Below are 20669 nucleotides of genomic sequence, written 5' to 3' on the forward strand. Positions count from 1 at the left end.
ATTGGGAGTCTCAAAAGAATATTAGTGAGATTTAGAGTTTTCTAGGTTTGGCAAGTTATTATAGAAGATTTATTAAGAACTTTACTCAGATTTCTGCTCCTATAACCCGGTTGACTATAAAAGGAGTTAAGTTTGAATGGACTAAAAAGTGTGAAGATAGTTTTTAGGAATTAAAGAATCGACTGGTAACAGCTCCAGTCCTTGTTACTCCAGATGGTACATCAAGTTTGGTAGTATACAGTGATGCATCCAAACAAGGTTTGGGTTGTGTATTGATGCAGAATGGTGAGGCAATTGCTTATGCTTCAAGACAATTGAGAGATTATGAGAAGAATTATCCTACTCATGACCTAGAGTTGGCAGCAGTCATCTTTGCTTTAAAAATTTGGCGTCACTATTTGTATGGAGAGAAATGTGAAATATATAGTGACCATAAAAGCTTAAAGTATCTTTTTACTCAAAAAGAATTGAATATGAGGCAAAGAAGATGGCTAGAATTACTGAAAGATTATGACTACACCATTCATTACCATCTAGGGAAAGCTAATGTCATAGCAAACGTTCTCAATAGGAAACATAAGGTAACTACATTAGCAGCACTTACTACTAATCCTATGTTGATTAAAGAGGCAAGAGAGTTGGGTTTAGAGGTAATTGTGGAAGTGGAGACACCTAAAGATATAACACTTGCAACTCTTACTATTAAACCATCTTTGTTTGAGCAGATCAAGAAAGCCCAACCTAAAGATGATGTGTTGAGAAAAACCATGAATGCTATTAATGATGGAAGACAGAAGGATTTAAGGTTCACAGCGAAAGATGGAACTTTGTGGTTCAATGATAGATTGTGTGTTCCAAGGAAAGAGAAGCTAATAGAGTTGATTCTGAATGAAGCCCATAGTACACCTTACTCTGTACATCCTGGCAGCACTAAAATGTATAGAGATTTGAAGAAAATCTATTGGTGGTATGGTATGAAGATTGATGTAGCTGAGTACGTGGCAAAGTGCATGAATTGTTAGCTAGTGAAGGCATTGAGATAAAGGCCACATGGGTTACTATAACCTCTTACAGTACCTGAGTGGAAATGGGAGCATGTCACTATGGACTTTGTGATAAAATTACCTAGAACTAGGAAAGGAAATGATACGGTTTGGGTGGTTGTTGATAGACTCACTAAAGTAGCCCATTTCATACCAATAAAGATATCTTACTCTATAGAGAAGTTAGCACAATTATACATTGATAATATTGTAAGATATCATGGTGTGCCTATCAGTATTGTTTCTGACCGCAATTCCCATACTTTTAAATTTTGGAAAAGCATACAAAAGGCAATGGGAACCAAATTAAAATTTAGCACAACCTTTCATCCCTAGACAGATGGACAGATAGAAAGAACAATTCAGACCTTGGGAGATATGTTAAGGGCCTATGCTATTGATATGAGCTATTATTGGGATGAGCATATTCCATTAGTTGAATTTTCATATAACAACAGCTATCAATCAACTATTGGTATGGCACCATTTGAAGCTCTGTATGGAAAGAAATGTAGAACACCCTTGTTTTGGGATGAAGTGGGAGAAAGGAGAATTCTGAGACCTGAGTTGTTACAAGCTACCTGTGAGAAGGTAGATATAATCAGGGAAAGAAAAAAGATAGCTCAATCCAGGCAGAAGAGTTATGCAAACAATAGGAGGAAGCCTATAGAGTTTGTGGTGGGTGAAAAAGTATTTCTGAAGATTTCACCTATCAAAGACATCAAGAGATTTGGAAAAACCCTTTGAGATCTTGAATCGGGTTGGCAAGACGGCCTATAGACTAGCATTACCTCTAGAACTAGACAAATTTCATAATGTCTTCCATGTCTCTATATTGAAGAAGTATATTCCAGATCCTTCACATGTATTGCCTGATGTGGAGCCTTTGGAGTTGGATGATGATTTAAGCTATGAAGAACAGCCCGAGGGAATCTATGATAGGAAGGAATACCAACTCCAGAGTCGAACCATTCCAAATGTGAAGATCAAGTGGAAGAATCATTTTGAGCAAGAAGCTTCTTGAGAGAGGGAAGATGAAGTGAAGGAGAAGTATCCAGAACTGTTTGATTTATCAAGTAACTCTTGCAAATTTCGATGATGAAATTTTTTGTAAGGAAGGGGGAAACTGTAACACCCCAAATCTCATCTCTTTAAACAGACAAGAGTAAAAAAAATGTAGAGGCCAACACTAGCTTGGTTGGCAGCAATGGAATGCCATGAAGGGAAAAATGAGCCAACATGTACTTGTGCCTACTGCCAATGGTGCTGGAGGGATCAACAAGAAAAGTGGCCCAAGAGGTAAAGTAATAACCTTGGTAAGGTTGGATAATAGAATGACCCCAGGTGATGCCAAAATGACTAAATAATAAGACCTGAACAAGTTTGGATACATGTTGTTGACAACATGTCATTACAATTGCTGTGATTTCAGAAAGGTTCATGTTCATGGGCATCTTAGTCATCTTATATGACAATATCTGAAGATTATTTCTTCTACAAAATGATAGAGCATTGAGTTTTGAATCCAATGCAACTTGAATCATTTCAATCCGAGTTCATACAATAAATATATGATCATTTTTGTATAGACCATCTGAACAGGCCAAGAAACAGAGGTCAACCGGAAACCACTGGTTTAGTTCTGTTTTGCAGAATTTGACAGGTCTTTTGATGGCAAAGTGCAATCAGCAACTAGAAACTGTTGGATTTATTCAAAAATTCAACTGGCTAGCCGGATCAATTCCAGATGAACAAGAACATATTAGACTTAGCCGACAGAGAGCAAGTGACAACTGTTGATTAGGTAAAAGGGTGAAAAAAATAGATATAAAATTTATATTTTAATATTATAAAAGGAGGGGCTATATAAAGGCCATCACCTCGTATCTAACCTTTATTTCTCACATTCTATTCACCCTTTAGTAAAAGGAAGAAAGGAGAAAGAAGAAGAAGAAGAAGAAGAAGAAGAAGAAGAAGAAGAAGAAGAAGAAGAAGAAGAAGAAGAAGAAGAAGAAGAAGAGAGGAGAAGAAGAGAAGGGAAGAGAGAGAAATTGTTGTAGAGATTGATTTGCTTGGGAGATTGCTAGAGGATTCAGAAAAAATGTAAGAAATCTCACCTAGATTAACTTCCAATAAGAGGTATTTTTAGAAATAAAAAGGGGTTTAAATTGATTTGGACTAGAATTTGTGAAAAGAGAGGAAATCTGGAAATTTCAGTATCAACTCTACTACATAGAGTTTAATTTCTTTGAAATTGGTGGATTAAATTGGAAAGGAATGTAATAATTTAGTCAATTGATGTGTACACCATGATCGATTCCTACAGAGAGTGAGGACTCTCACTAACTCTCCTTAATTAGGAAAAATTCCATGTGGATAAGGAGAAAATCCATTCAATTTTATTGTTCTAAGGTCTGAAATTTACATGCAAGTTAATTGAAGCTTAATTCTCCACATGCAAGGTGAAAATTCATTTTTATTTCACTGTTTTGAGGTCCAAGATTCACCTGCAAGGTGGAAATTGATGGTTGATCACAAGCATGGTAAGAGTAATGATGGATTTCAAACATGTAACCTCAAATTGAGGGTTTATCATGAAAATTGTTTTTATTTTACTATTGTAGATGGAATTATATATATTTGAAATGAAATCTGAGTTGGGATCTTCATTATTGAAGACTGATTTGGAACTAGGAGACTGGGTTCCTTACTTGAAGCTCTGGAACAAAGAATTAATTTGAAAGTGGAAAGAAATCCCATCTCAATTTCAATAATTTGGGGGTATAGAGACAAATGCAAGAGATATTGAGTATGAGTTCCATGCATGCTTATGGATTTGTGAATTTATCATCAATTTTGAAGTTAAAATACTGATATCCACTCTAGGTTCATATTTTTATATAAGAAATTGGGTCAAATTGGGGGAAATCTAAAATTTCTACTGAATCCCCTATAAGACCCTAAGGATTTAAAATGAAATTTGTTAAATTGAACTTAAAGAGGAATTGTGGAGCATGTAAGGGAGGTTATAGATGATCTTATTAGGGAGATATTAGGTAGCACTATTAGGGGTAGATAAAAATTTACCTGATTTTAATACATGTATATAATTGTTGATTTTTAGGAATTCCAGATAGCTGTGAGAGAGATTCCTCGCACCACGAGAGATTGTGGGCCTTGATATTCACTGTGAGTGGGTACCTCTCTCAACCCCCATTCTTTTGGTGTGTTTATTATTAATGTTGAGCACGCATTACTTGTCAAATTTGTGTATTTGCATTGCATTACTTGTTGTATTTGTGCATTTGCATTCATTTTCATTATTTGCATCTACTTGCATATTTGTGGTATGATGGATATGATGGTGGTGGAAATGTGGAAGGAAAGGTAAGTGAGATGGGTCACGTGCAAATGCCCATGTGTGTTCGGATGATTTGTTGTGCACCATGTAGAATATTGGACTAAGTATCATAACCTCAAGTGCTTCACCCCTTGTCCGTAGGGGGTTAAGTGCAGACTAATCCCAATAAAAGTGATTGCCTGATCAGTAGTGCACTGTGAGTGGTACGACATACTGTACCAATGGTGGATGTGTATGGGTGTGAGTGTGTATGATAGGATACGACATACTGTATGCCTGTAGATATATTTATGATATGGGATTACCTTTTAGGGGTTAGCCGGTGTGGACTGAGGCTGGTACCAGCACTGGTTGGCTCCTAACTGCAGCGTAGCTTGTATTCCTGAGGCCCTACGTACAGGGTAGGGAATGCCATTTGCGTTGGTAGCACTTATACCTATAGAATATGAGACTTATTAATCGACTAGGAAATCAGAATAGTTAAATAAATGGATTCATGAGCATCATTCTATTGTGTGGAGCATGCATTGCATATGGACACGTGTGCTTGTTCTATCCCACTCCCTCACTGAGCAACACCATGTGCTCACCCCCCCCCCATTTCTTTGTTCTATAGATGAGGAGAACAATCATCTGCAGGTTGATAATTCAGAGTATGATGACGTGGTCATGGATCAGTTGGCTTGTATTCTGGATTTTGATGAATTCATCCATGCGTATGACTGCGAATGTGATGATTGTACATACGGTGGACAACAATACTGAGGACGGATGTAGTTCATTATCCTTTTACGTATATATGTGAATAGTGGTGGAAATCAGTTTTTGTTGATACAGGTTGGAGGGTAAAACTAATGTTGGAAGATATTTTTTGTAAATATTTGTTTTAGAATGGGATGAATGTATATATATATATATGGAATACTGTATATGTTGTTGTGAATCATTGCATATATGGTATCAATTATCACATAGAAGCACTGGGTGGATATTATCTTTATTTGATTTTATATGATCCGTTGCGAACTCTGATTATGATTTTAGCATATATGGTTGTGGTGTTGTGGAATTCTCTTAGAGTAGGATCCTGGTTTGGCGGGCTGACTCGGTGCGGTGAGGTATCCTGTGCCGGCGCACCTGTGCCATATATAGGGCAAGGTAGCATGTGACACATATCCAAGTCGATCAAGTGAGTATTCAACTCATGTCCACCTATGGTCACTGGACAAGGGTCATATACATAGTTCAGACCTACTACACTTCCTATAGGGGTACTCACTGCCAAACACTGAGTCAATCCTTTGGGTGGAATTCCCATCTTCTTTGCAAATGCTGGTGACACAAATGAATGTGAGACTCCTGAGTCAAATAACACATGTACAAGCAATAATGATATCAATAATGTACCTGTCACTACACCAGGTGTAGCCTCTGCATCCTCCGCGGTCATGGAAAACACCCTTCCCTGTGGTCTCTGGCCCTGTGGGGGCTGTGCTGATCTGGATGCTGCATAGGTCTGTTGGGGCCTAGGTGGCATAGTGTATGGTGCATCACCTAGCCTCCGATGGGGGCATGTCCTCGCTAGATGGAATGGCTGATCATAATGAAAACACCCTGGGCTTGAACCCACAGACTGAGATACAGTATTAGAACGAGAAGACTGGGAATTCTGACTAGCTTCGGGCTTTCTAAACTGTACTGGAGTTGGGTTGACATAAGGCACTCGGAAGGGCTCACTACCTCCCCTGGAGTCGATAGACCACATAGGCCACTTTCCCATTCCTTGCTTTATTGAGAAATTATCTCTATGCCGGTCTTCAATAGATTTGGCCACTTGGACCACCTCGGCATAAGTCTGCAGTTTCAACTGAACTATTGTTAACCCAATACATGGCCTCAACCTTTCTAAAACTTCTTAGCTTTAGCCCTATCACTTCGGAGATGTTCAGAAGCAAAATGGAATAGCTCCTCAAAACGTTGCTGATACTTGAGCATAGACCGAGAACCTTGTACAAACTGGGAGAACTCGCTCTCTCTCCTATCTCAGAAGCTTTCTAGAAAATAGTTCTCAAAGAAGGCCTTTGAAGTCTGCCCAAGTAGGGTTTGGGTTACTCGCCCTCAGAATGGGCTCAGTAGCACTCCACCAATCATCAGTCTCATTTTGCAACTGATAGCCCACACACAAAATTTTCTACTCCTCGGTGCAGCCCATTAGTCTAAACACATTTTCCATACCACTAATCCATCTTAATGGATACAACGGATCTTAGTCCACCTTTGAGAAGCATGGAGGCCTAAGCCTCTAAAACTTCTCTATTATCTTTGTTAGGTCTGTCTATCACTCTACGTGTGCCTGGGCTTGCCCTAGTGCCGAGTCTTATACATGCCCATGTACATTTTGCTGCCCATGCCCATGCACTTGTGCCCCACCTGATGTTTGAAGGGAAGCCAATCTGGTGGGTACCAAAACAGGTATCGATGGAGTAGGAGGTGCGGCCGGTGCACTGTGGGCTCCCATTGCTACTTGGATCCATTCATCGATCCCAGCCATAAACTGATTTTGTCTTTCCTCAACTCCCCGCATCATATTATTCATGATGGAGGCCACATCATGAGCAATAAGTATCGACAGAGCCATGGGTGCATTGCAGGGTCTACCCCTATTCCGTGTAGGAGAAGCGGGAGGCAATGGGCGTGACTGGGATCGAGACCAAGTATTTCGGTGTGACATGACTCCTATAGAGGAATCCGATTAGTTCACATGCATATACAAGGTTGCATGTAATTGGAACACATGCATACATAGTGGGTCCCACAGGTACACATAAGGTAAAATTAGGGTTAGAGCATGCATAAGTGGGGCCCATAAGTATTGAGATCCGATCATATGCACCGATGAGCACATTTATGTGTGAAATCTAGTGTAATAAAACATGCATTTTACATATTTAGAATGGAGCTACCTTGGGTTTTACTCTCTTTTTGCAGGTTTTATATTTTTAAGGCCTTAAGGACTACTGAGTGCTATATCTCCAATTTTACACGTAAAGAGGTCCTATTTATTTTCATAGTTACGAAAAGGATAATATTCTGAGCAAGATGGACGTGTTCAATTAAAAGTACACATTCGTTTGGTCACCCGTAGAAGTAATTATTCTTTTCGGGCCAAAAAAAGAATAATGGATCCGAACTGAACTGAGATGCAGAACTAGCCCATCTGCAGTTGTCCCAGAGGTACAAGGAATATTTCAAATGCCAACAAAGATCGATGGACCACATCCTTAAGTGATTGAAGATTCTTTTTTTGTAACAACAACTACCTAGCATAGTTGGTGAGTTGTGGTGTACAAAATCCCTTGCTTATTAGGAGGTCTCAAGTTCGAACCTCTTATCTGCTATTTTGTTGAGGTTTTTATTTTAGAATATTTTCTCTCTCCTACTCATCAGTCAAAGGAGGTCGGCCAAAGGGTTTCTTATGCAAGAGGAGAGAGAAATAAGGAAATAAAGAGAAAAATAGAAAAAAGGGAGAAAAATAGAAGAGGAAAAAAAAGGAAAAAATAATTAAAAAAAAATTGTCCAAGATGCAGCCCACGTTTGAAGAAGAGAGAGAAAAAAATTTAAAAAAAAAGAAGAAAATAGGAAGAAAAATTATTGGAGATTCCCTACTTCCTATAATTCTCTTTCTCTCTCCTCCACATCATCAATAAGATAAAAATATATATATATATATATATTTTAGAAGCTAAAATCTTTAGCCTCCCCCCCCCCATTCACTATATAATAGAATTAACACAAGGGGATGAGGCACATCATTCTTCTTCTAGGATTTTTTTTTTTTAGTTGCTCTATTTCTTTCTCTAGTTTTCTCTTTCTCTAGCTCTAGTTCTAGGTTTATGCTTTAAACACTTTTCTAAGTTCTTTTTATTTAATTAATGCAAGCACTTTGTTTTTTATTCAATCATTTATTTTTATTGTTTAAACAATTGAAGTTGTAATTTTCAAGTTCTAGTTCTAGGTGGCAAGAACAAGCTATGAAGCATGTCTTTCAAGTTCAATTTTTTTCTTTAGATTTGTTTTCTCTGGTACTAGAAATTTCAGATTTGGTTTATTCCAGATCTGGTTTTTAGTACTGGTAGTATCTCTAATCGATCAAGTTTTCAATTCAAGGGTTGAAGTTTAAGTAAGTAGGCTCCTTCAGTAGTCTTCTCTCCCCCCTCTCATTCCCTTTTCTGACTACCCTTTCTTTCTTAATTTAGGATTTTAATTTCAATCATTACATTTTTGCTATCCCTTTCCCCTAAGGCTCATGGCTAGTGTATGTGTTGGCGTTGCCCCTCCTAACCATAGAACCATCATTTTATTGTTTTTATTTTAATTGTTTTCCTTTCTCTAAAGCCAAGTAGAGTAACCCATGTAAGAGTGACTCTCTGGTCAAGTAGAGAAGCTCATATTATGATGCATCCCTCGGGCTAAGTAGAGAAACCTACTTGTGAGTCTCTCTCTAGCTTTATCCTCTTTCTTTTATTTATATTTATTTCACTATTTTTTTCCTTCATTGCTTTTTAATTGTGTGGGGTGTTTATTTTTAGTTATTTATTTATTTAATTTTAATTGTGTGGCTTGCGTCTTTAAATTCTTAGATGACGAATGATTAGAACGTTATTTTAGATACATATGTTTAGGACGGTAGTTAGAATTAGATCACAATCATTAATTGATTCACTTTTGCAATATTAAAAGAAGAAAAAAAATAAAGTGGCTACTCTCCCTGTGTTCGACCCGTAGCTACACTGATTCGTACACTTGCGGCTACATTTTAAAATCTCAAACAAGTTTTTGGTGCCGTTGCTGGGGAGACAGTTTCATGTTATTTTTCGCTTTCTTTTGATAAATCGAAGTGTTTTGTTTGCTTTGTTTTGTTTTTCCTTTTCTTTTATTGAATTCCTGAGAAGAACAACTTGCAATAATAGTTGTATTGGTGGAGGTCGTCATGCCTCATAGTATGATAAAGACAGGTTTCACCCTATAGTAGTACCTCAGGAATTGACCTGAGCAACCCCAGATCCCTACCGGTAAGCTCCCAAAAAGGCCAAAAAAAATCAAAAAAAATCAAAAATATCATAAAAAAAGAAAAAAAGTTTTGCTATCTATTCTTTTGTGCTTGTCTTACTCTAGTTGTGGGTAGTTTTTTGTTGGATGAGTTTTAGGTGGGTACATAATACTAAGAATCAGTTAGAAAGAAGAGATCCAACAAGTAGTGACCCTATACGTTTGTTTTCTTTAAAACCCTTCAATATGGGAGACCAACAGCAAAACCATCCACCTAAATCTCTGAAAGATAGGTTCTACCCCACTAGAACAGTCCAACCTTCCTGCATAGTTCTACCACAAGCCCAGGGTAATAATTTTGAACTCAAATCTCAATACATCACTATGTTGCCCCACATCCCTGGGTTGACCTCTGAGGATGCATACCTATTTCTAAGGGAATTTGAAGAGGTATGTGTTCTAATTAAGATCCAACAGCTTTCTGATGATGCTGTTAAGCTTAGATTTATCACTTTTGCATTGAAAGACCAAGCTAAGAAGTGGTTGTATGGGTTACCCACAAATTCCATAACCTCATAGGAACAGTTCACAGTTGTCTTCCTTAAGAAGTTTTTCCCAACTCATAAGACCAATAAGCTTAGAAGTGATATCCTTCAGTTTAGGCAAAAGCCTAGCGAGTCCTTTTCCAAACTTATGGAGAGATTCAAGGATCTACTCCAAGAATGCCCTCACCATGGCCTAAACTTATGGCATTTATGTCAAATAATTTATGAGGGTATTGATTATCCAAATAAACAAATGATAGAGTCTATGTGCCTTTAGGGATGCACATCCTTTACAGATAAAGGAAAGGCATGGGAATTCTTACTAGACTTAGCTGACAAAACCCGTGAGTGGGAATCAACCCAAGAGAGTGAAAGAACCATAGGAGAAAAGGATATTTTGTGGATCGGATAGTAGCCAATGAAGCCCATTTAGATAGCCTAATCAAGAGGATTGATGCAATTGTTCCTAGAGAGCAATCATCAGCCAATTTCGTTAAGATTTGTGCTTGGTGCCAGTCCCCTGGACATGTCATAGAAGAATGCCCCAGCACCTCTAGGGGCACTTCTAATGATAGTGTTAATGCCTTATTATACCAGAATAATCCATATAGTAACACCTACAATCCAGGATGGAGAAATCACCCAAATTTCTCCTGAAATTAGGGCAACCATGCAGGGCCTTCCAATTTTCATAATCAAGGTCAACCTGGACCCTAAAGGCCTCCCATTGCATAATAATATTTTTCTTAAAATACTTTTCCTAGGTCAAATGTAGGACCTCATGTCACACCCCGTTCACACAGAACCGGGTCAGTGATCGGGTTAACACCGGTTAACCCCAACCTGCCAGGATCAACTGATACAGTATTCCACCATAGCATACACACAACTAATAAAAGCTTATCAGATCAGCGGAAGACTTGGTTTACCTGTGAATATTCCCATAATACTTGATACCCAAATTGTGATACAATAGTTATATACATGTGGGCCCAAAGGCATGATATTTACACAATAAAAGTACAATTCACATATCAAGTACATAAAAGAAATCATCAAAATTAAAGTATACAGCTCGACGTGGTATCAGAACCTAGAGCTGAGCTCGGTATCAAAGGTTGAGCCCAGCTTGGCTTCACAAGGTACAGCTCGGCTCGGCATCAAAAGTGGAGCTCAGCTTGGCATCAGAAATGGAGCTCAGCTCGGCATCAAAACTGTGGTCTCGCAGCACAACTCTCGCATGAGCAATCAGTGTCGTGCCCTAACTCCTTAGGGGCCCACCAGTCCTCTTCAGGGACCCATCCCGTGCTCTTCAGATGGGTGACCTGCAAAATCATCTAAAAGGGGTGCACACGTGGGATGAGCTCACTAGCTCAATAAGTGAAAAGATGGACCACACAGCAGTCCACACAACAAAACACAATCATATGCACTACATGCTATGCAATACATTTTAAATCACATCCACCTAAGCAACATTACTAAGTCTTTGGTTTAGTGCTACTACAACCACAGTGCGCGTATGCTCCGGGTACGAGCCGCGAACTCCATCCCACGATACGCCCATAGGGCTGTCGGAGAAGGCTTACCATGAGTACTCGGAAAAGTAAAAATATGCCGACCACCGGCTCTCAACAGAAAAGTAAATGACTGAAATTAAAGGTGCTGACTCCAGTAATTTAAAAGCAGTACGATTGGCCCTCTTGAATATACCACCAGGGTTGCCGACTGTCCTAAGGACCCACTGGGCGTTATGTCTAACCGCCATAGTGACCCGATAACCGCGACCACTGCTTCCCCCCTAATGGTAACCCAACACCTTAACCCCTGTTGGGAAGGGTCGTAGCACGGGAAGGTGAAATCCTAAACTGCATGCTCCTATATGACAATAGTACGATTGTATAGTGCCACCGCGTCCTATACCACGAGCCACCAACGCACTCGTTTCCAAGCTGACTATGGCATCTAGTCTATTTATGCATCATGCACAATGATGTCATCACAGAAGCATATTATCACTTGGCAATTAGAAAATAAACACAACACTCATGCATAACAATGTGAGGATGACTAATCTACATAGAATTTTCATGATGACATGATTAGACTAGATATGATTAAATGAATACCAAACAATGCCTTGAAATAAGGCCAAACGTCCTCTCCCCACTTACTTATAGTGTACAAGGATTCCCGCTCGGTACGGGTGAGATCCGGTGCGAGAAGCGTAGGATTTAGTGAACCTAATATGAGTGAGCGTGGTTAGTATTTCACCATTTCAGAATCAAGATTAACACGATCCAATGGTAAGATCATGTTTAGAATCCTAAAAGAAGGTCACATGTCCGATTTGGGTCCAATCGGACGCAAAAATCACATTCCGAGCCTCTCGGGTGGGTCGGACAGCCCACCTGTCTGACCCACCAGTCAGACCCATCGGTCTGGACCGACGGGTAGGTCGGCCCACTGGTTGGCCTACCGGTCTGGCCCGTCGATTGGGCCAGGGGGTCTGTTAAGACCGACAAGCAGGGTGGCCCGCCGGTTGGCCCATCGGTCTGGCCCGTCGATTGTGCCCGAGGGCCCTGCCCTCTCAGGCGGGTGCCCACAGGCGGGCCAGATGGCCCACTGGTTTGGCCCACCGGTCTTGGCGAGAAACCCATTGTTTCATCCCAACTTTCTCCAATCTTTGGGGATTCAAATGGGGCTTTTCCAAATCCATTCTTCACACATTCAAGGTCTTATAGGATGGTTCTAACCTAGATCTAAGGGATGGGAAGCCATCTTACCTTTTTTGCTCAAGAACACCTTCAAAACCTCAAAATCACTTCAAATCCACAATGCTTCTCCAACCTTGTAAATACTTCTTCAAATCCTTCAAGATCAACACATAAATCATCTATTAAACCTTAGATTCATCATTTCAAAGGGGATTTACAAGATCTCAAGAAACCCTACTCGAATCAAGGGTTTTACTTGGGTATGGTAAATGTTTAAGGAACCCAACTTTGCTTACCTCTAAATGTAGATCTAGTGTTGAAGATCACTCTTCCGGCGCCGAAATGGGAAGATCAAGCCTCGGCGCCGCTGAAATCCTTCTCTTCTTCCTCTTCCTTCTCTTTTCTTCTTCCTTCCTTTCTTTTCTCTCTCCTCCTTACTCTTCTCACCAACGTACGAGTGTCATAAATGAGAAAAGAAAAGAAAGTATAAATGCTATATATACTTCTTTAAAATACTAAGTAATTCACATGGGTGGGTCACTCAGGTGGGTGGATGCGCCCACCTGTCCGCCCACCTGAGGGCCAAAACTTAGGATTTTGATAGAATTCGGCCCTTGGCATGAATCCCACTCTTGGCATACGATGTAATATACGTGTGCACCTTAATATATGACTACATACCTGCTTTATCCGTACATGGCCTTATGATAGGTGCATGTACACGGCTTGGGTATTCCCCTCTCTTCTAGCACTGGCTCGGACTTGTCGGGCCAGTCGGTGTTTAAGGTCACCCTTGCCATCATAGTCCATAAGGAACCCGCTCTAATTCTCTCGGGTTCGGGTCCTACATGGTTAAACCGGGTCAACCGTGTAATCAGGCTGGGTTTAAGAAGTAAGGTATTACACCTCAGGCTAGTTTTCCTAGGGCCCCTCTCCTATCATCTTGTCAATAACCCCCTGGCTTTATCAACACTGGAGAGGCAAGTAGAATAAGTGACTTGAAAAAAAATATGGCCCTCCTCATGACAAGCCATCAAAATCTCACAAGAAAACTCACCCAATTTGTCTCAATTATGCGTGAGAGGGAGAAAGGAACTTTACCCAATCAATCAGCCTGTTAGTTCACAAGCACCGACTAATGCACCACTGAACATAGTACAAGGTCAAATCCAACAAGGGCCCTCTAACCAATGTAATGTTATTTATGCCCTTAGGAGTGGTAGAGAGTACCAACAGAGCGTTCCTAAATCTTCTCCATCTATTACTCCTGTTAACTCTCCTTCGGTTGAGGACACAAGTGTGCCTCTTGTTCCAAGTTCGTCTGATGAACCTAAAGATTCTTCTGAAATTAAAGATGATTTGGTTGAGAAAACCAAAAATGATTCTTCTGAAAAAGGGAAAATCCTTAACAGTCCTTATGTTCCTCATGTCCTATTTCCTAATCACTTGGTAAACAAAAAGAAGATTGCTTCTATGGATGAAATTTTAGAAGTCTTTAAAAAGGTAGAAGTGAGCATCCCTCTTTTGGATGCCATATCCCAAATCTCCACCTATGCAAAGGTACTAAAAGATTTGTGTACTCACAAACATATCACTAGTGTGCCCAAAAGGACGCTCTTGGCAGGTAACATTAGTTCCATAATTACTCAGCCCATAGCAGCCAAGTATAAGGATACAGGGAGCCCTACCATATCTTGTGTCATAAGCAACACCTACATTGAGCATGCCTTACTTGACCTTGGCGTAAGTGTGAATCTTTTACCTTACCATGTGTACAAGCAACTAGGATTGGGAGAATTGAAAGCCACTGGAACTACTCTTCAGTTGGTAGATAGGTCTGTTAAGATTCCTAAAGGGATAGTTGAGGATGTCTTACTAAAGGTGGGGGAATTTATTTTCCTTGTTGATTTCATTGTGTTAGATACCAAGCCCTTCTCAACCAAGGATGAGATCCCAATAATTTTAGGAAGACCATTCTTGGCTACCAGTAATGCATTTATCAATTGCTGGAATGGTTTTCTAAGATTATATTTTGGTAACCAAACTGTTGAGTTTTACATGTTTAGGATAGGCAAGCAACCACATATGGAAGAAGAGATCAATATGCTTGAGGATTTTCTGGATTTTTCTGATGATTTGGTTACCAACTTTGATATTGATTTTGATTCAGAATTATAAGAGTGAATGGATGAATTGGATGATGATAGTGAAAATTTCTTTTCTGAAGTCTTGAGTCTTCACATACCTATGGAGCCCTTAGGATCCCTTTCCAATTCCATTCCCAAACCTTCCATAGTTGAGCACCCTAAGCTAGATCTTAAGGAGTTTCCATTTAATATGAGGTATGCTTTCCTAGGGCCTGACCAGACTCTTCCTGTAATAATTTCTTCAAATTTGACTTCTAGCCAGGAAGAGGAGTTACTTAAAGTGTTAAAAGATAATAAGGAAGCCCTAGGTTGGACCATGGCTGATATTAAGGGTATAAGCCTTTCTATTGTGCAACATCATATACATCTTATGGAGGATTCCAAACCATCCACGGAACCCCAAAGAAGAGCCAACCCAGTGATGATGGAAGCCATTAAGAAAGAGATCTAAAGTGTTTTGATCATGGAATAATTTATTCTATTTCTGACAGCCAATGGATAAGCCTAGTTCACATAGTGCCTAAGAAGTATGGTGTGACTGTAGTTCCTAATGCCAATAATGAACTAATTTTAACCCATGTCTAATCAGGGTGGAGAGTGTGCATAGACTACAGGAAACTTAATGTGGCAACCTGGAAGGACCACTTCCCATTGCCATTCATTGACCAGATGTTAGAGAGGTTAGTTGGACATGAAAACTATCTTGATGGATATTCCAGCTATAACCAGATCCCAATTGCTTTAGAGGACCAACATAAGACCACTATTACATTCCCATATGGAACATTTGCTTACAAGCGTAAGCCCTTTGGGCTTTGCAATGCCCCTGCTATGTTCCAACGATGCATGATGAGCATCTTTTCTGACATGGTCGAAAAATTCTTAGAAGTATTTATGGATGACTTTTCAATTCATGGGAATTCCTATTCTGAATGTCTTCATCATCTTTCTCTAGTTTTGAAAAGGTATATATCAAAGAATTTGGTTTTGAATTGGGAGAAATGTCATTTCATGGTTAAATCTGGTATTATTTTAGGCCATATAATATCGAAGGAGGGAATTAGAGTAGATAGAGCCAAAGTGAATTTAATTGATAATTTACCACCTCCTCAATGTATTAAGGACATCCAGTCTTTTCTAGGGCATGCGGGCTTCTACAGAAAGTTTATTAATAACTTTAGTCAGTTAGCCTGACCTCTTACTTCATTACTTGCCAAAGATCAAACTTTTGAGTTTTCTAAAGAGTGCCTAGATTCCTTCAAACAACTTAAGGAGTTGACCAATACACCCATTGTTCAACCACCTGTTTGGACTGAACCTTTTGAACTGATGTGTGATGCTTCGGATTTTGCTACAGGAGCGATTTTGGGTCAAAGGATTAATAAGTTGCCCATTGTCATTTACTATGCTCGTAGGACCTTAAAAGATGCACAACTCAATTATACAACCACTGAAAAAGAATTTTTAGCTGTTGTGTTTGCATTAGAAGAGTTTCGGTCTTATTTAGTTGGTTCACATGTGGTGGTGTATACTGATCATTCTGCTCTTGGATACCTAGTTCAAAAGAAGGATGCCAAAGCCCGTCTCATTAGGTGGGTTTTAATTTTGTAAGAGTTTGATTTAGAAATTAGGGATAAGAAAGGAGTTGAAAACCTAGTTGTAGACCATTTATCCCGGCTTCCAAATTCCTTGACTGTCAATTCTCTAGTCAACGAGAACTTTCCAGATGAATAGTTATTTGCAGCGACCAATGAATTATGGTTTGCTAACATTGTCAACTTCTTAGTTTCAGGTGTGACTCTAGATCACTGGTCCACCCAAGATAAATATAGGTTTCATTCCCAAGTTAAGCACTTTTTCTAGGATGATCCTTATTTGTTTAAGATATGTTCAGATCAGATTATCCGACGATGTGTTCCTGATCATAAGCAATATTTCATTCCCTTTTTTTGTCTTGATCATGCATGTGGTGGATACTTTGGACCTAAGAAGACTGCCGCAAAGGTTCTCCAATGCGGATTTTATTGGCCCACTCTTTTTAAAGATGCTTTCGATTTTTGCAAGGCTTGTGCCACCTGTCAGTCTTTTGGTCATATCAATAAGAGGAACATGATGTCCCTCAACCCTATTTTGGTAGTTGAGATCTTTGATGTATGGGGCATCGATTTCATGGGACCATTCCCTAATTCCTTTGAGAATTTGTACATACTTTTGCCTTTTGATTATCTAAATGGATAGAGACCATACCTTGTAAATCTAATGACCACAAAGTGGTGGTCCAGTTTCTCAAAGAGAACATTTTTTTCAGCTTTAGTGTACCACATGCAATAATTAGTGATAGGGGTACTCAATTTTGTAATCGGCCTTTTGAAGCCTTAATAAAAAAGTATGGGATCACCCATAAGTTATCAATCCCTTATCACCCCCAAACTAGTGGCCAAGTGGAGGTGTCTAATAGGCAGATCAAATAAATCTTAGAGAAAACTGTAAATCCCAACCATAAGGATTGGTCTCTTAGGCTCATTGATGCCTTGTGGGCCCATCGGACTGCATTCAAGATCGATCTTGGTCAGTACTATTTGGTGTATGGGAAAGGCTGTCACTTACCAGTTGAGTTGGAGCATAAGGCCTTTTAGGCTATCAAGAAGCCTAACTTTAATTTGTTTGATGTAGAAATTCATCATAGGCTCCAACTATCTAAGTTGGAGGAACTTAGGAATGAATCCTATGAAAGTTCTAGGATTTATAAGGAAAAGATCAAAGCTTTCCATGATAAGCACATTTTGCGTAAATCTTTTGCAATTGGTGATAAGGTCTTATTGTACAACTCTCGATTGCATATTTTCCCTGGTAAGCTTAAATCCTGATGGGATGGCTCATTTTATTATCCATAATGTATATCCCCATGGGGTTGTGGAGATTTTGAATCTAGGAACAGGGGTAATTTCAAAGGTTAATGGTCAGTGTTTGAAACCATTCCTTCAATTTCCTACTACTGATAGTGAAGAGGTCATGGACCTCCATGAACCTCTTTACACTGATGATTAACTTTTAATTAGGTATAACCCTCTTGCATTGTCTTCGTTTTTAATTCTTTCCATGCATTGAGAACATTGTATGACTTAAGTGTGGGGAAGGGAAACCAGTTTTGCTTTTTCTACTTTGTTTTATTTGTTTTTCTTTTTGTTTTTGAGCTTACTAAAGGATGAAGTCCTACTTTGGCTTTTGGCTAATGATCATACCATTCGGTTGCTTGGTGTATGTAAATAAAATTTTGGATTAAGGTGCCCATTTTGAACGTATAAAAACCCTGTTGAGAAGAAAGAAACAAGCCTGTGTCTTGAGATGGGACTTTCTTTTGAAAAATAAGAGACCCCTGTTTTATGGTGTTGGACCATATATAAGTCTGTGGGTTCCTTGTACTTTTGATTTGGAGTTGAGACCTCTTTTTAATTTAGCATGAGTTGACATATGCACAATTTTAAATGAAATGTGAAATGTGGTATAAAGAAGAATAAGAGTTGATTCCCTTGGAACTAGATAGCGCATTGCGCCTCAAGAAGCGTGGTGTTTTAATGAAAATTCCTAGGGAGGAAACTTCTAAAAGAACTCTAGCATCACTATCTTTGTGGGAATATGTAAAAGGTGAAGCTACATAGTAACTTGGGTGTCTGGTGTTTGCTCCACTATGTCATTCAGGCCAAAAGTAGTGGAATAGAATAGAGTTTATTTAGTGAAAAAAGAGAAAAAAAAAGTGCAAATGTCATTAATGCTAGGTAATATGTTTGGTCAAAAACACTCCACCGCCTTAGTCATTGGTTCCTTATTTCTTCACAAGTGGTTTTTCCTTAAGATAAGGATTTTTTGGAAGAGACGAAGTGAGTTCCAAATTAAGAAATATGCTAGTGCCTAGAATTGATAAAGGGTAATAAAAGTTCAAGTGTGGGGGTCCCTTGTAAGAGGAATTATCTTTGCTCCAGATCGGTATGGCCCTTACCTTTAGTGAAGGTTGGGATTTTTTTATTCTGAATTTTGGGTGTATATTCACTATAAACACCCACGAGACACAACTTGTCCACTAGGGGTGACCTAAGGGTTTAAAGGCTTGTTGCACATGCTAAGTGCAACCGTGATTCCTACGAAAGTGAGTTAATTTTTTTTTATTCTTTTTCTTTTTGTTTTGCGTGAGGACTAGCAAAGTCTAAGTGTGGGGGAATTCTGATGAGCACATTTATGCATGAAATCTAGTGTAGTAAAACATGCATTTTATATATTTATAATAGAGCTACCTTGGGTTTTACTCTCTTTTTGCAAGTTTTATATTTTCAAGGCCTTAAGGACTATCAAGCGCTATATCTCCAATTTTACACTAAAGAGGACCTATTTCTTTTTATAGTTGTGAAGAGGACAAAATTTTGAGCAAGATGGACGTGTTCAATTAAAAGTATACATTCGTTTGGTCACCCATACAAGTGATTATTCTTTTCGGGTCAGAAAAAGAATAATGGATCAGAACTGAACCAAGATGCAGAACCAGCCCATCTGCAGCTATCCTAGAGGTACAAAGAATATTCTAAATGCTAACAAAGATCGATGGATCATATCCTTAAGTAATTGAAGATTTGTTTATGGTAATAACAACTACCTAGCGTAGTTGGTGAGCTATGGTGTGCAAAATCCCTTGCTTATTAGGAGATCTCAAGTTCGAACCTCTTAACTACCATTTTGTTGAGGTTTTTATTTTAGAAGATTTTCTCTCTCCTACTCATCACTCAAAGGAAGTCGGCCAAAGGGTTTCTTACGCATGAGAAGAGAGAAATAAGGAAATAAAGAGAAGAAATAGAGAAAAGGGAGAAAAATAGGAAAGGAAAAAAATAATTAAAAAAAAATCATCCAAGATGCAACCCACGTTTGAAAAAGAGAGCGAAAAAAAATAAAAAAAAAAGGAAATAGGAAGCAAAATCGTTGGAGATTCCCTACTTTCTACAATTCTCTATCATCTCTCTCCTCTACCTCATCAACGAGATAAAATATATATATATATATATATATATTTTAGAAGCTAAAATCTTTAGCTTCCCTCTCCCATTCTCTATATAATAGAATTAACACAAGGGGAGGAGGCACTTCATTCTTCTTCTAGGGTTTTTTTTTCTTTTAGTTGCTCTATCTCTTTCTCTAGTTTTCTCTTTCTCTAGCTCTAGTTCTAGGTTTATGCTTTAAACATTTTTGTAAGTTCTTTTTATTCAATTAATGCAAGCACTTTTATTGTTGATTCAGTCTTTTATTTTTATTGTTTAAACAATTGAAGTTGTAATTTTCAAGTTCTAGTTCTAAGCTTAGTTCTAGGTGATAAGAACAAGCTATGAAGCATATCTTTCAAGTTCAATTTTTTTTTTTCAAATTTTTTTTCTCTAGTACTAGAAATTTCAGATTTGGTTTATTTCAGATCTGGTTTTTAGTACTGGTAGTATCTCAAATCGATCAAGTTTTCAATTCAATGGTTGAAGTTTAAGTAAGTAGGCTCCTTCAGTAGTCTTCTCTCCCCCCTCTCATTCCCTCTTCTGACTACCCTTTCTTTCTTAATTTAAGATTTTAATTTCAGTCATTAAATTATTGCTATCCCTTTCCCCCAAGGTTCATGGCTAGTGTATGTATTGGCTTTGCCCCTCCTAACCATAGAACCATCATTTTATTGTTTTTATTTTAATTGTCTCCATTTTCCAAAAGCTAAGTAGAATAACCCTTGTAAGAGTGACTCTCTGGTCAAGTAGGGAAGCTCATATTATGATGCATCCCTCGAGCTA

The 20669-nt window shown here is 38.7% G+C and overlaps 1 non-coding gene across 1 annotated transcript; it reads right to left on the minus strand.

The window, feature by feature from the left end:
• Window positions 1-10086: 10086 nt before the first annotated feature.
• LOC122094552 lies at window positions 10087-10193 on the minus strand. The gene has a single exon (XR_006144867.1). It is a non-coding gene; the product is annotated as a small nucleolar RNA R71 (small nucleolar RNA).
• Window positions 10194-20669: the final 10476 nt, after the last annotated feature.

The sequence above is a fragment of the Macadamia integrifolia genome, chromosome 11, assembly GCF_013358625.1.
Source record: "Macadamia integrifolia cultivar HAES 741 chromosome 11, SCU_Mint_v3, whole genome shotgun sequence".
Lineage (NCBI taxonomy): Eukaryota > Viridiplantae > Streptophyta > Magnoliopsida > Proteales > Proteaceae > Macadamia > Macadamia integrifolia.